This window comes from Elaeis guineensis, chromosome 14 (assembly GCF_000442705.2).
Source record: "Elaeis guineensis isolate ETL-2024a chromosome 14, EG11, whole genome shotgun sequence".
In the NCBI taxonomy this organism is placed as follows: Eukaryota; Viridiplantae; Streptophyta; class Magnoliopsida; order Arecales; family Arecaceae; genus Elaeis; species Elaeis guineensis.
Window position 1 is genome coordinate 67,363,442 of NC_026006.2, and position 10,653 is coordinate 67,374,094.

The window sequence follows — 10,653 nt, forward strand, 5'->3', positions numbered from 1 at the left end:
GAAAATTTCATTATTTTTGGACTTATTTTTGAAGTTATGAATGTTTGAAGTCCATGAGTCGACTCATGAGTCAACTCATGGCACAATGAGCAGCTTGGCACGCTGAAATTCCTGTTGGCACGCTGGTTTTTTGGCTTGGCACGACCTGTGAGTCGACTCATGAGTCGACCCACAAGGCATGAGTCGACTCATGAGTCGACTCTGCTGTTTGGGCCAAAAATTCCAGAAACCCAAATTTCTGGTTGTTGCAACAGAGGTCGACTCATGAGTCGACCCCTGAGCATGAGTCGACTCATGAGTCGACCCCTGCGACGGGATTTGTCCGCAACGGCTAGTTTTTAACCCATTTTAGTTGCTTTTAATGCTCATTTAATGTGCTCTAACGGCTCTTTTTCTGCCTAGAATATTTTCCTTTTTCTTAAAGCTATAAAAGGTTTCAAAAGGTGGAAAACAAGAAGAGAAGATTGACAAGAGAAAGCAAGACATTAAGAAGAGAAAGAAAGAGATTTGAAGAGCATTCAAGAGAGCATTCAAGAGCATTCAAAAGAGAGGGTTTCTCAAGCCAACTTTTCAGTCCTAATCAAGAGCTCATTTAAAGCCTTCAAGAAGCCTTCAATCAAAGCTCACCAACTCCTCAAGCGTTCATTCAACTCTTCATCCACTTTGAGGAAATCCAAAAGGGGCTTCTTCACTTGAGTAAAGTGTATTTAAAGTTATATTCGCTCATTAAAGGAGCTTTTCTTGTACTTATTTGTGCTATAAACTGTTTTACTCTTTGTGAGTGATTGTTTTTGTTTTGGAGGGGTTCCAAAACAAGGGAAGGTTGATCCGAACCTGAAATCGGAGTGTATTGGGTTGGCTTGTACCCGAAAAATAAGTGGACTAGCTTGGGATAGCTAGTGTCGGAGTTTCCGACGTTTGTATTCGGGTTGAATACAAGTATAGTGGATTGGAATTCCCAAGTAGGAGCTTGGGGAGTGGATGTAGGTGCAAGGTTGGCACCGAACCACTATAAATCCTTGTGTTTGTGGTGTGCATTATTGTTCTCTTTAACTCTTCATTATTTTCCTTGCATTCTTGCTTTAGGTAATTAATCTTGAACTAAAGTCTTTCTCCTCATTCATTTAGCTTTTGACAAACACTTTTCATAAGTATTAGTTAAGCTTAAAATTTTTAAAACCCAATTCCCCCCCTCTTGGGTTGCATAGCTGGGCAACAAGTGGTATCAGAGCCCGGTGCTCTAGCCCTTCTTTGATCTAAACAATCAAAGAGCCAAAGATCTATGGCAACCCATGTCGGTACTTCTCTAGCCGAGGGGCAATCCACCAACCGACCTCCACTTTTCAATGGGTCTAATTACACCTATTGGAAAGCTCGGATGAAGATATTCATACAAGCACTCGACTATGATATGTGGAGTATCATAGTGAACGGTCCTCACACACCCACAAATTATAGATGGTGAGGAGTCAACCAAACCCGAGAAAGAATGGGATGAGGTTGATAAGAAATTGGCACAATTAAATGCTAAAGCAATGAATGTACTTTATTGTGCTCTTGATGCTAACGAATTTAATCGCATTTCTACTTGTTCATCTGCTAAAGAAATATGGGATAGGTTAGAAGTAACCCATGAGGGAACAAATCAAGTAAAAGAGTCTAAAATAAACATGCTTGTGCATAAATATGAATTGTTTAAAATGGAGCATGATGAGTCCATAACTGTAATGTTTACTCGTTTTACTGATATAATTAATGGTTTAAAGAGTCTTGGCAAGTCCTATACTAACAGTGAGCTTGTAAGAAAGATTCTCAGGTCATTGCCAAGAACTTGGGAAGCCAAGGTGACTGCCATCCAAGAAGCGAAGGACTTGAACACTCTACCTCTAGAAGAGCTTCTTGGATCCTTGATGACTCATGAGCTAAGCATGAAGCAACATCAAGAGGATGAAGTCAAAAAGAAAAGAACCATTGCCCTCAAATCCACAGCTTCTCCTGATGAGAAACTGATGACACAGAAGATGAAGAACAGGATGAAGAGATGGCACTCATCACCCGGAGATTCAAGAAATTTCTAAGAAAAAGAAACAGGGGATGAGAAAGAGGCCATTCACAAAAGGGGAACAAAGCAAAGAGAAAGAGAAAGATCAACCCCTTATCTGCTACGAGTGCAAGAAGCCGGGACATTTCAAATCCGAATGTCCACAACTGAAGAAAGGTCCCAAAAAGTTCAAGAAGAAGGCAATGATGGCCACATGGAGTGCGAGTGATGACTCAAGCTCCGATGAGGAAACCTCAACCGAACAAGCCAACCTGTGCCTTATGGCACACGAAAATGAGGTAATTTCTGAAACCCTAGTGAATTTACATTTGAAGAATTGCATGAAGCATTCTATGATTTAATTGATGAATTAAAGAAACTAGGGATGAAAAACAAAGAACTGAAATTGAAAAATCAGTCCTTAGTGAAACAAGCTGAAAGCCTTTCAATTGAAAAATCCACCTTGCTTCAAGAAAATCAAAGCTTAAAGAATGAAATTAACAAGCTGAAACCTATAGTAGATAAGTTCACCTTAAGTTCAAACAAACTAAATATGATTCTTGATAATCAAAAAGCCGTATATGATAAGGCTGGACTTGGCTATAACCCCTTGAAGAAACAAAAATTTCTGAAAAATATTTATGTAAACTATTCAAGTAACAAGTCTACCAATATTACTTGTTTCAAATGTGGTAGAGTAGGACATAAATCATACACTTGCCTCTTTAACAAATCTGCAAACACAACTATAAAGAAAATATGGGTTCCAAAAGGAACCATTTTGACTAACCAAAAAGGACCCAAGAAAGCTTGGGTACCTAAAACAAAAACTTGACTTTTGCTTGCAGGTGTGTCTAGCATCCCAAGGAGGAAACAGGAAATGGTATCTTGACAGTGGATGCTCGAGACACATGACTGGTGATGAATCACAATTCATCACGCTTGATGCTAAGGATGGAGGGATGGTCACCTTTGGAGATAATGGCAAAGGAAAGATCATCGGGATAGGTAACATTGGTATCACTCCCTCCAAATACATTGAAAATATTTTGTTAGTTAAAGGTTTAAAGCATAACTTACTTAGCATTAGTCAATTTTGTGATAAAGGGTATAAAGTTGTTTTTGAATCATCTGTTTGCATTGTGACTAGTCCTATTAACGATGGCATTAAATTTATAGGACATAGACATGGCAATGTTTATATGGTAGATTTAAATGATTTAGCCAAAATAGACATGCAATGCCTAGTATCCTTGAATGCTAAAGTTAATGAGACTAGTTGGCTTTGGCATCGTAGACTTGCACACATTAGCATGCATTCTCTTTCAAAATTAATTAAGAAAGAATTAGTTCTTGGCTTGCCTAAACTGAATTTTGAAAAAGATAGAATTTGTGATGCATGCCAACTAGGTAAACAAACTAGAGTTTCATTTAAATCCAAAAATATTGTTTCAACTTCTAGACCTTTAGAGCTTTTGCATATGGACTTATTTGGACCAACTAGAACCACTAGTCTAGGAGGAAAACGATATGGTTTTGTAATTATAGATGATTACTCTCGTTTTACTTGGGTTTTCTTTTTGGCACACAAAGATGAAACTTTTCATATTTTCACTAAATTTCACCGAAAAGTCACTAATGAAAAAGGATTTTCAATTCAAAATATTAGAAGTGATCATGGAACTGAATTTGAAAATCAAGACTTTGAAAATTTTTGTGATGAAAATGGAATTGGCCATAACTTCTCTGCTCCTAGGACACCCCAACAAAATGGGGTAGTTGAAAGGAAAAACAGAACCTTAGAAGAAATGGCCCGTACCATGCTTTGTGAAAGCAACCTTCCAAGATATTTTTGGGCGGAAGCAATTAACACAGCATGTTACATTTTAAATCGTGCTTTGATTAGACAAATTTTAAAGAAAACCCCCTATGAACTTTGGAAAGGAAGAAAACCAAATATTGCATATTTTCATTTTTGGTTGCCGATGTTTTGTATTAAATAATGGTAAAGAAAGACTTGGTAAATTTGATGCAAAATCAGATGAAGCAATCTTTCTAGGTTACTCCTCCACTAGTAAAGCTTTTAGAGTTTTTAACAAAAGAACTTTAGTAGTTGAGGAGTCCATACATGTTGTTTTTGATGAATCTAACGATCTTCCTTCAAGGAAGAATGAGGGTGTTGATGATGCAGATCCTAATAGAAGGTATGAAGGAGATCACTCTGAAAGATTCAGCAACTCCAGAGACGAGGATCAAGAAGACAAACAAGATGAGAGAGGTGAAGAAATTCAAGAACAACCTCAAGGTACAAATGACCTACCCAAGGAATGGAGGTATGTTCACAACCACCCTAAGGAGTTAATTATTGGTGATCCTATGCATGGGGTAAAAACTCGTTCTTCACTTAGAGATGTATTTAATCATTGTGCTTTTGTATCTCATCTTGAACCTAAAACTATTGAAGAAGCTGAAAATGATCATAATTGGATTAATGCAATGCAAGAGGAACTTAATCAATTTGAAAGAAATAATGTTTGGACCTTAGTATCAAGACCTAAAAATTATTCAATAATTGGCACAAAATGGGTCTTTAGAACAAATTAGATGGAGCATAATGTAATTAGAAATAAAGCAAGACTGGTTGCTAAAGGATATAATCAAGAAGAAGGAATTGATTTTGATGAAACCTTTGCACCTGTTGCTAGATTAGAAGCCATTAGACTTCTACTTGCATATGCTTGCTTTATGAAATTCAAATTATTTCAAATGGATGTTAAAAGTATTTTTAAATGGATATATTGCTGAAGAAGTCTATGTAGAACAACCCCTGGATTTGAAAATCATGCTTTTCCTGATCATGTTTTTAAATTAAATAAAGCTTTATATGGATTAAAACAAGCACCTAGAGCTTGGTATGATAGGCTAAGCAAATTTTTACTAAATAATGTTTTTCAAGAGGTAATGTAGATACAACCCTCTTTATTAAAAGAAATCAAAATGATATGTTAGTAATACAAATTTATGTTGATGATATAATTTTTGGGTCTACTAATGAATCTCTTTGTCAAGACTTTGCTAAGCTCATGCAGGGGGAGTTCGAGATGAGCATGATGGGAGAACTTACCTTCTTCCTCGGACTCCAAATCAAACAAACAAAAGAGGAATCTCCATCACCCAAAGCAAGTACACCAAGGAACTACTCAAAAGATTTGGAATGGAGAACTCCAAACCAATTGGCACACCAATGAGCCCCTCATGTAAGCTTGACAAGGATGATGAAGGTAAATGTGTAGACTTAAAATACTATAGAGGTATGATTGGCTCATTATTATATTTAACTGCAAGTAGGCCTGATATCATGTTTAGTGTTTGTTTATGTGCTAGATATCAATCTAATCCTAAAGAATCTCATTTGAATGCTGTTAAAAGAATCCTTAGATACTTGAATGGTACTCAAACTCTAGGGTTATGGTACTCTAAGGACTCACAAATTGATTTATTAGGATATTCAGATGCTGATTTTGCTGGATGTAAATTAGATAGAAAAAGCACAAGTGGAACTTGCCAATTTCTTGGAGTTAACCTAATCTCATGGTTTAGCAAGAAACAAAATTCGGTAGCACTGTCTACGGCTGAGGCCGAATACATTGCAGCCGGAAGTTGTTGTGCTCAAATCTTGTGGATTAAGCAACAACTCGAAGACTTTGGAATCAAACTTAATGAAACACCAATAAGATGTGACAACACAAGTGCCATAAATCTATCTAAAAATCCAATTCAACACTCAAGATCCAAACATATTGAAATAAGACATCATTTTATAAGAGAACATGTTCAAAACAAAAATATAATTCTTGAATATGTTTGCACTGAAAATCAATTAGCTGATATCTTTACAAAGGCCCTTAGTGAGGACAGATTCTGTGAAATTAGGAGAAATCTAGGAATTCTTGATCCATATGCCTAAATATTTCTCAATTTCCAAAGAATTGATGTCAAAAATTCTTAGAGCTCAATTTCCATCATCTATCTGGTCCCAAAAGCTCAAGTTTTCATTCTCAAAACTTGTCTTTGAGCAAAACTCCTTCTCCCAAAATTTCAAATTTTTCTGGAATTTATTCATATTTTTTCTGAATTTCTGAGCTTCATGAGTCGACCCCCATGAGTCGACCATGGCAAACTTGTAATTTTTCCAACTTCCCACGGGCTCCTCTTTTTATTTGGGATCCTGTTCGTGAGCCGACTCATCCTTCATCTTCCTCCTTCCAAAAACCGACTTCCCCATTTCCATTTCTCCAAAACCAAGGATCTAGCTCAAGGTTCTTCTCCCTTCTCCTCTCCACCATAAATCGCCACCTGGGAAAGGGATTTTGTGCTTTCTCCCTTTGTTTGAAACGGTTGGAGCGTGCCCTAGCACTCCACCGTTCTTCTCAAATCCACCTCTTCTCTCCACCAAAATCCCTCTCCTCTTGTAATCCTTCTTCCACTCATCCACTTGATCCTCCAAGTCTCTCTGCCTGCTACTGTGGTGAATATGGCTCCGAAGATGAAGCTCCCCAAAGAAGAAAGTCGGTCCGTGAGCTAGAAGAAAATGTCCGAAGAAAAGGCAAGCTGCTCAGTCCTCCACTGCTCCCACTCCAGCTTCAGTGTCAGCTCAAGGTCCTTCTCAATCTCCCTAAGCCCCAGTAAGAATCCTCTATCTGATAGGAAAGTTGAAACCGGAAAGAATGTAGATTTTCGGTTCTTTGAAAAAGAGGGTTTTACTTTTGGAACTAAAATTAAAAACCAAGGATGGGGTTTCTACTGCTCCCTTAAGGAAGTCACTTATGTTGACCTAGTTAGAGAATTCTATCAGAATGCATTATGGGAATGGGTCAGTGACTTCAACAGTCAAGGGTGTTGATATTTGTTTGGATCCTAGTATATTGGGAGAAATACTACATTTGCCAGTGAGGGTTACTCTTATATGGAACTCCCAGTAAAGGAAGAGGGGATCAGTGTTATTCTAGGGGGCCTACTCAGGGAGTTTAAATAAATTGGAAGCAAAGATTTTGTCTATTGAGATGAGGATCCTACATCAGTTGGTAACGAAGCTCTTCTTCCCTAGGAGTGGTAGGCATGATTACTTTCCAGCAGAGATATTTGTATTATGTTTCATGTTATCACTCAAACCCCCCTGAACCTCCCTGCACTAATGATAGAGGCCATGAGAGAGACTTTGAACAGATCCAAGGCACACTTGCCTTTTGGTATGGCCCTTACTCGAGTTTTTAGGAGGTTTGGAGTTAGCTGTGAGGGGGAGGCATCTACTAAGCTCTCTCATGTAGACACTTTCAACCAACACACCCTGCACCGAATGGGTTTTACAAAGACTGATGGTGGTTGGATCAAGGGTTCTGAGGAGAGAGCTGAGGAGAGAGCTGAAGAGAGCTGAAGACAGAGCTGAAGAAGAAGGTCCATCATCTCCTATCCATGACTTCAGGGCAGCATCACCAGATATCCAGTTCATTCCAGATCCAGAGGCTGGCCCTTCAGAGTTCACCAGGATGCCCACACCAGTACATCAGCCAGAGAGCAGAGCACCTCCATCAGAGTTCAGACTGGCTGATGATCAGATCGAGCAGATATCACAGCGTGTGGCTTCTTTGCTATCTAGTCAGTGGAGCAGTACTACATTTGCACCAGGGGCCACTTCATCTGATCAGACCATGACTCCCCATATCTCCACTGTGTTTCAGATGATATCAGATCAGTCTATCCGGATTCAGCAGCTTGAGGACACCGTTTGGAGACTGACTGGCAGAGTTCTTGACTTGCAGGGGCAAGTCCTAGCTTTGGCCCATCCTCAGCCACAGGAGTCCACTATTGAGGTCACAGACCTTACTGCAGAGGCTGGCAGGCTCAGAGGTGCACTGGAGGGTGGATATGAGTTACTGAGGAGAGAGATCCGAGGATCGAGTGAGCATGCATCCACTCAGTTCACTGCTCTACTTCAGTCTGTTTCCAGAGCACTGAACGTACTTGATTCCATCAGACTCACTCTTTCTGTCCAGTCCTTGGCCTCGCAGCGTTCTCAGCCTCCTAGTTCATCTCGCTCTCCTGCTCGTGCCAGAGGCAGACGGGGTAGAGGACGCACTTCTGGTCGAGATCCATCAGCTCCTCATCCCATATCTGATGACTCCGATCCTTCTAGTCATGATCTTTACTAGATCCTAGGTGTTAGTGTCTTGTTCTAGGATCTGTATTTTGGGGCCATGTATTGACATTAGCTAGTTGACTTTTATTATGAAATATGTATTGAAACAATTATGGTTTTAATTATCTTTTACTTATATATCTACTCTTGTAATGATCATCTTTTGGTTATATATTTCCTTGTTGAAACTGTCTTCTCTTTGTTGATGATTGCTGTTAATGATTGCTGTATTAAGGGGGAGCAAACATTAATGATTAGCACTAAAAGTATTAAAGAGAAAAATATTCAGAAAAAGAGGGGAGTTAACCATGTTTGATGATGTCAAAAAGGGGAGAAATTAAAGAAAAAGAAATCCATCAAAAGCAAAACCATAAATTATGAGAAATTAAAGAAAAAGCAACCCATCAAAAGCAAAACTACAAATTATGAGAAATTAATGAATGAATTGGAGAATTTAAAGAACAATATCAAAAGTAAAATGCTAAGTACAATGCAAATGAGCAACCTTTTAAATTACTTCTTTACATATGCTCTGATTTGCTTTAAAAATTTAAATATGCTCTGATAAGCTTTAAAATTTACTTGCTCTGATACATCTTAAGAAATTTAACTTGCTTGATACATCTTAAGAAATTTAACTTTCTGATACATCTTAAAATTCTTAACTTGCTCTGATACATTGTAAAATTTTTCTTGCTCTGATACATCTTAAATTTAAAATGCTCTGATACACTTTCAAATCAACTCTTAACATGCATTGGCACACTAATTATTTTTGCTCTGATACTAAAACTAAAATCAAATGAGAATGAGCAAATTTTCAAAATACAGCTTGCTCTGATAACAAAAATAAATTTTCTGCTCTAACACCAAAATCACATAATCCAATGAGCAATTTTCAAATCTTTAAGCAAATGGGCAAACTATTTATGCATATGACCATTTGTATCACATGCCAAAAGAATCAATACTCTTTTCAAGCATATGCCTATAATGAAATTCATGATTCACATAAATGCTTTTGTTCAAGTTTTGTCATCATCAAAAAGGGGAGATTGTTGCTCCTAGATTGATTTTGATGATTACAAAGCAGATTGAAGGGATACAAATTTTTTATTTGAAAAAGTCTTTGCTCTTCAGGGGCAAAATCATAATTTTACCAAAACCCTGATTTAATAGTATCATTTGGTAGAACAAAAGATTTGTGATCTATTGGTGAAAATTTCATTATTTTTGGACTTTATTTTTGAAGTTATGCATGTTTGAATCCATGAGTCGACTCATGAGTCAGCTCATGGCACAATGAGCAGCTTGGCACGCTGAAATTTCTGTTGGCACGCTGGTTTTTGGCTTGGCACGACCTGTGAGTCGACTCATGAGTCGACCCACAAGGCATGAGTCGACTCATGAGTCGACTTCTGCTGTTTGGGCCAAAAATTCCAGAAACCCAATTTCTGGTTGTTGCAACAGAGGTCGATGAGCATGAGTCGACTCATGAGTCGACCCCTGCGACGGGATTTGTCCGCAACGGCTAGTTTTTAACCGTTTTAGTGCTTTTAATGCTCATTTAATGTGCTCTAACGGCTCTTTTTCTGCCTAGAATTTTCCTCTATTTCTTAAAGCTATAAAAGGTTTCAAAAGGTGGAAAACAAGAAGAAGAGATTGACAAGAGATAAGCAAGACATTAAGAAGAGAAAGAAAGAGATTTGAAGAGCATTCAAGAGAGCATTCAAGAGCATTCAAAAGAGAGGGTTTCTCAAGCCAACTTTTCAGTCCTAATCAAGAGCTCATTTAAAGCCTTCAAGAAGCCTTCAATCAAAGCTCACCAACTCCTCAAGCGTTCATTCAATTCTTCATCCACTTTGAAAATCCAAAAGGGGCTTCTTCACTTGAGTAAAGTGTATTTAAAGTTATATTCGCTCATTAAAGGAGCTTTTCTTGTACTTATTTGTGCTATAACTGTTTTACTCTTTGTGAGTGATTGTTTTGTTTTGGAGGGGTTCCAAAACAAGGGAAGGTTGATCCGAACCTGAAATCGGAGTGTATTGGGTTGGCTTGTACCCGGAAACAAGTGGACTAGCTTGGGATAGCTAGTGTCGGAGTTTCCGACGTTTGTATTCGGGTTGAATACAAGTATAGTGGATTGGAATTCCAAGTAGGAGCTTGGGGAGTGGATGTAGGTGCAAGGTTGGCACCGAACCACTATAAATCCTTGTGTTTGTGGTGTGCATTATTGCTCTCTTTAACTCTTCATTATTTTCTTGCATTCTTGCTTTAGGTAATTAATCTTGAACTAAAGTTTTCTCCTCATTCATTTTAGCTTTTGACAAACCACTTTTCATAAGTTCATTAGTTAAGCTTAAAATTTTTTAAAAACCCAATTCACCCCCCCTCTTGGGTTGCATAGCTGGCAACA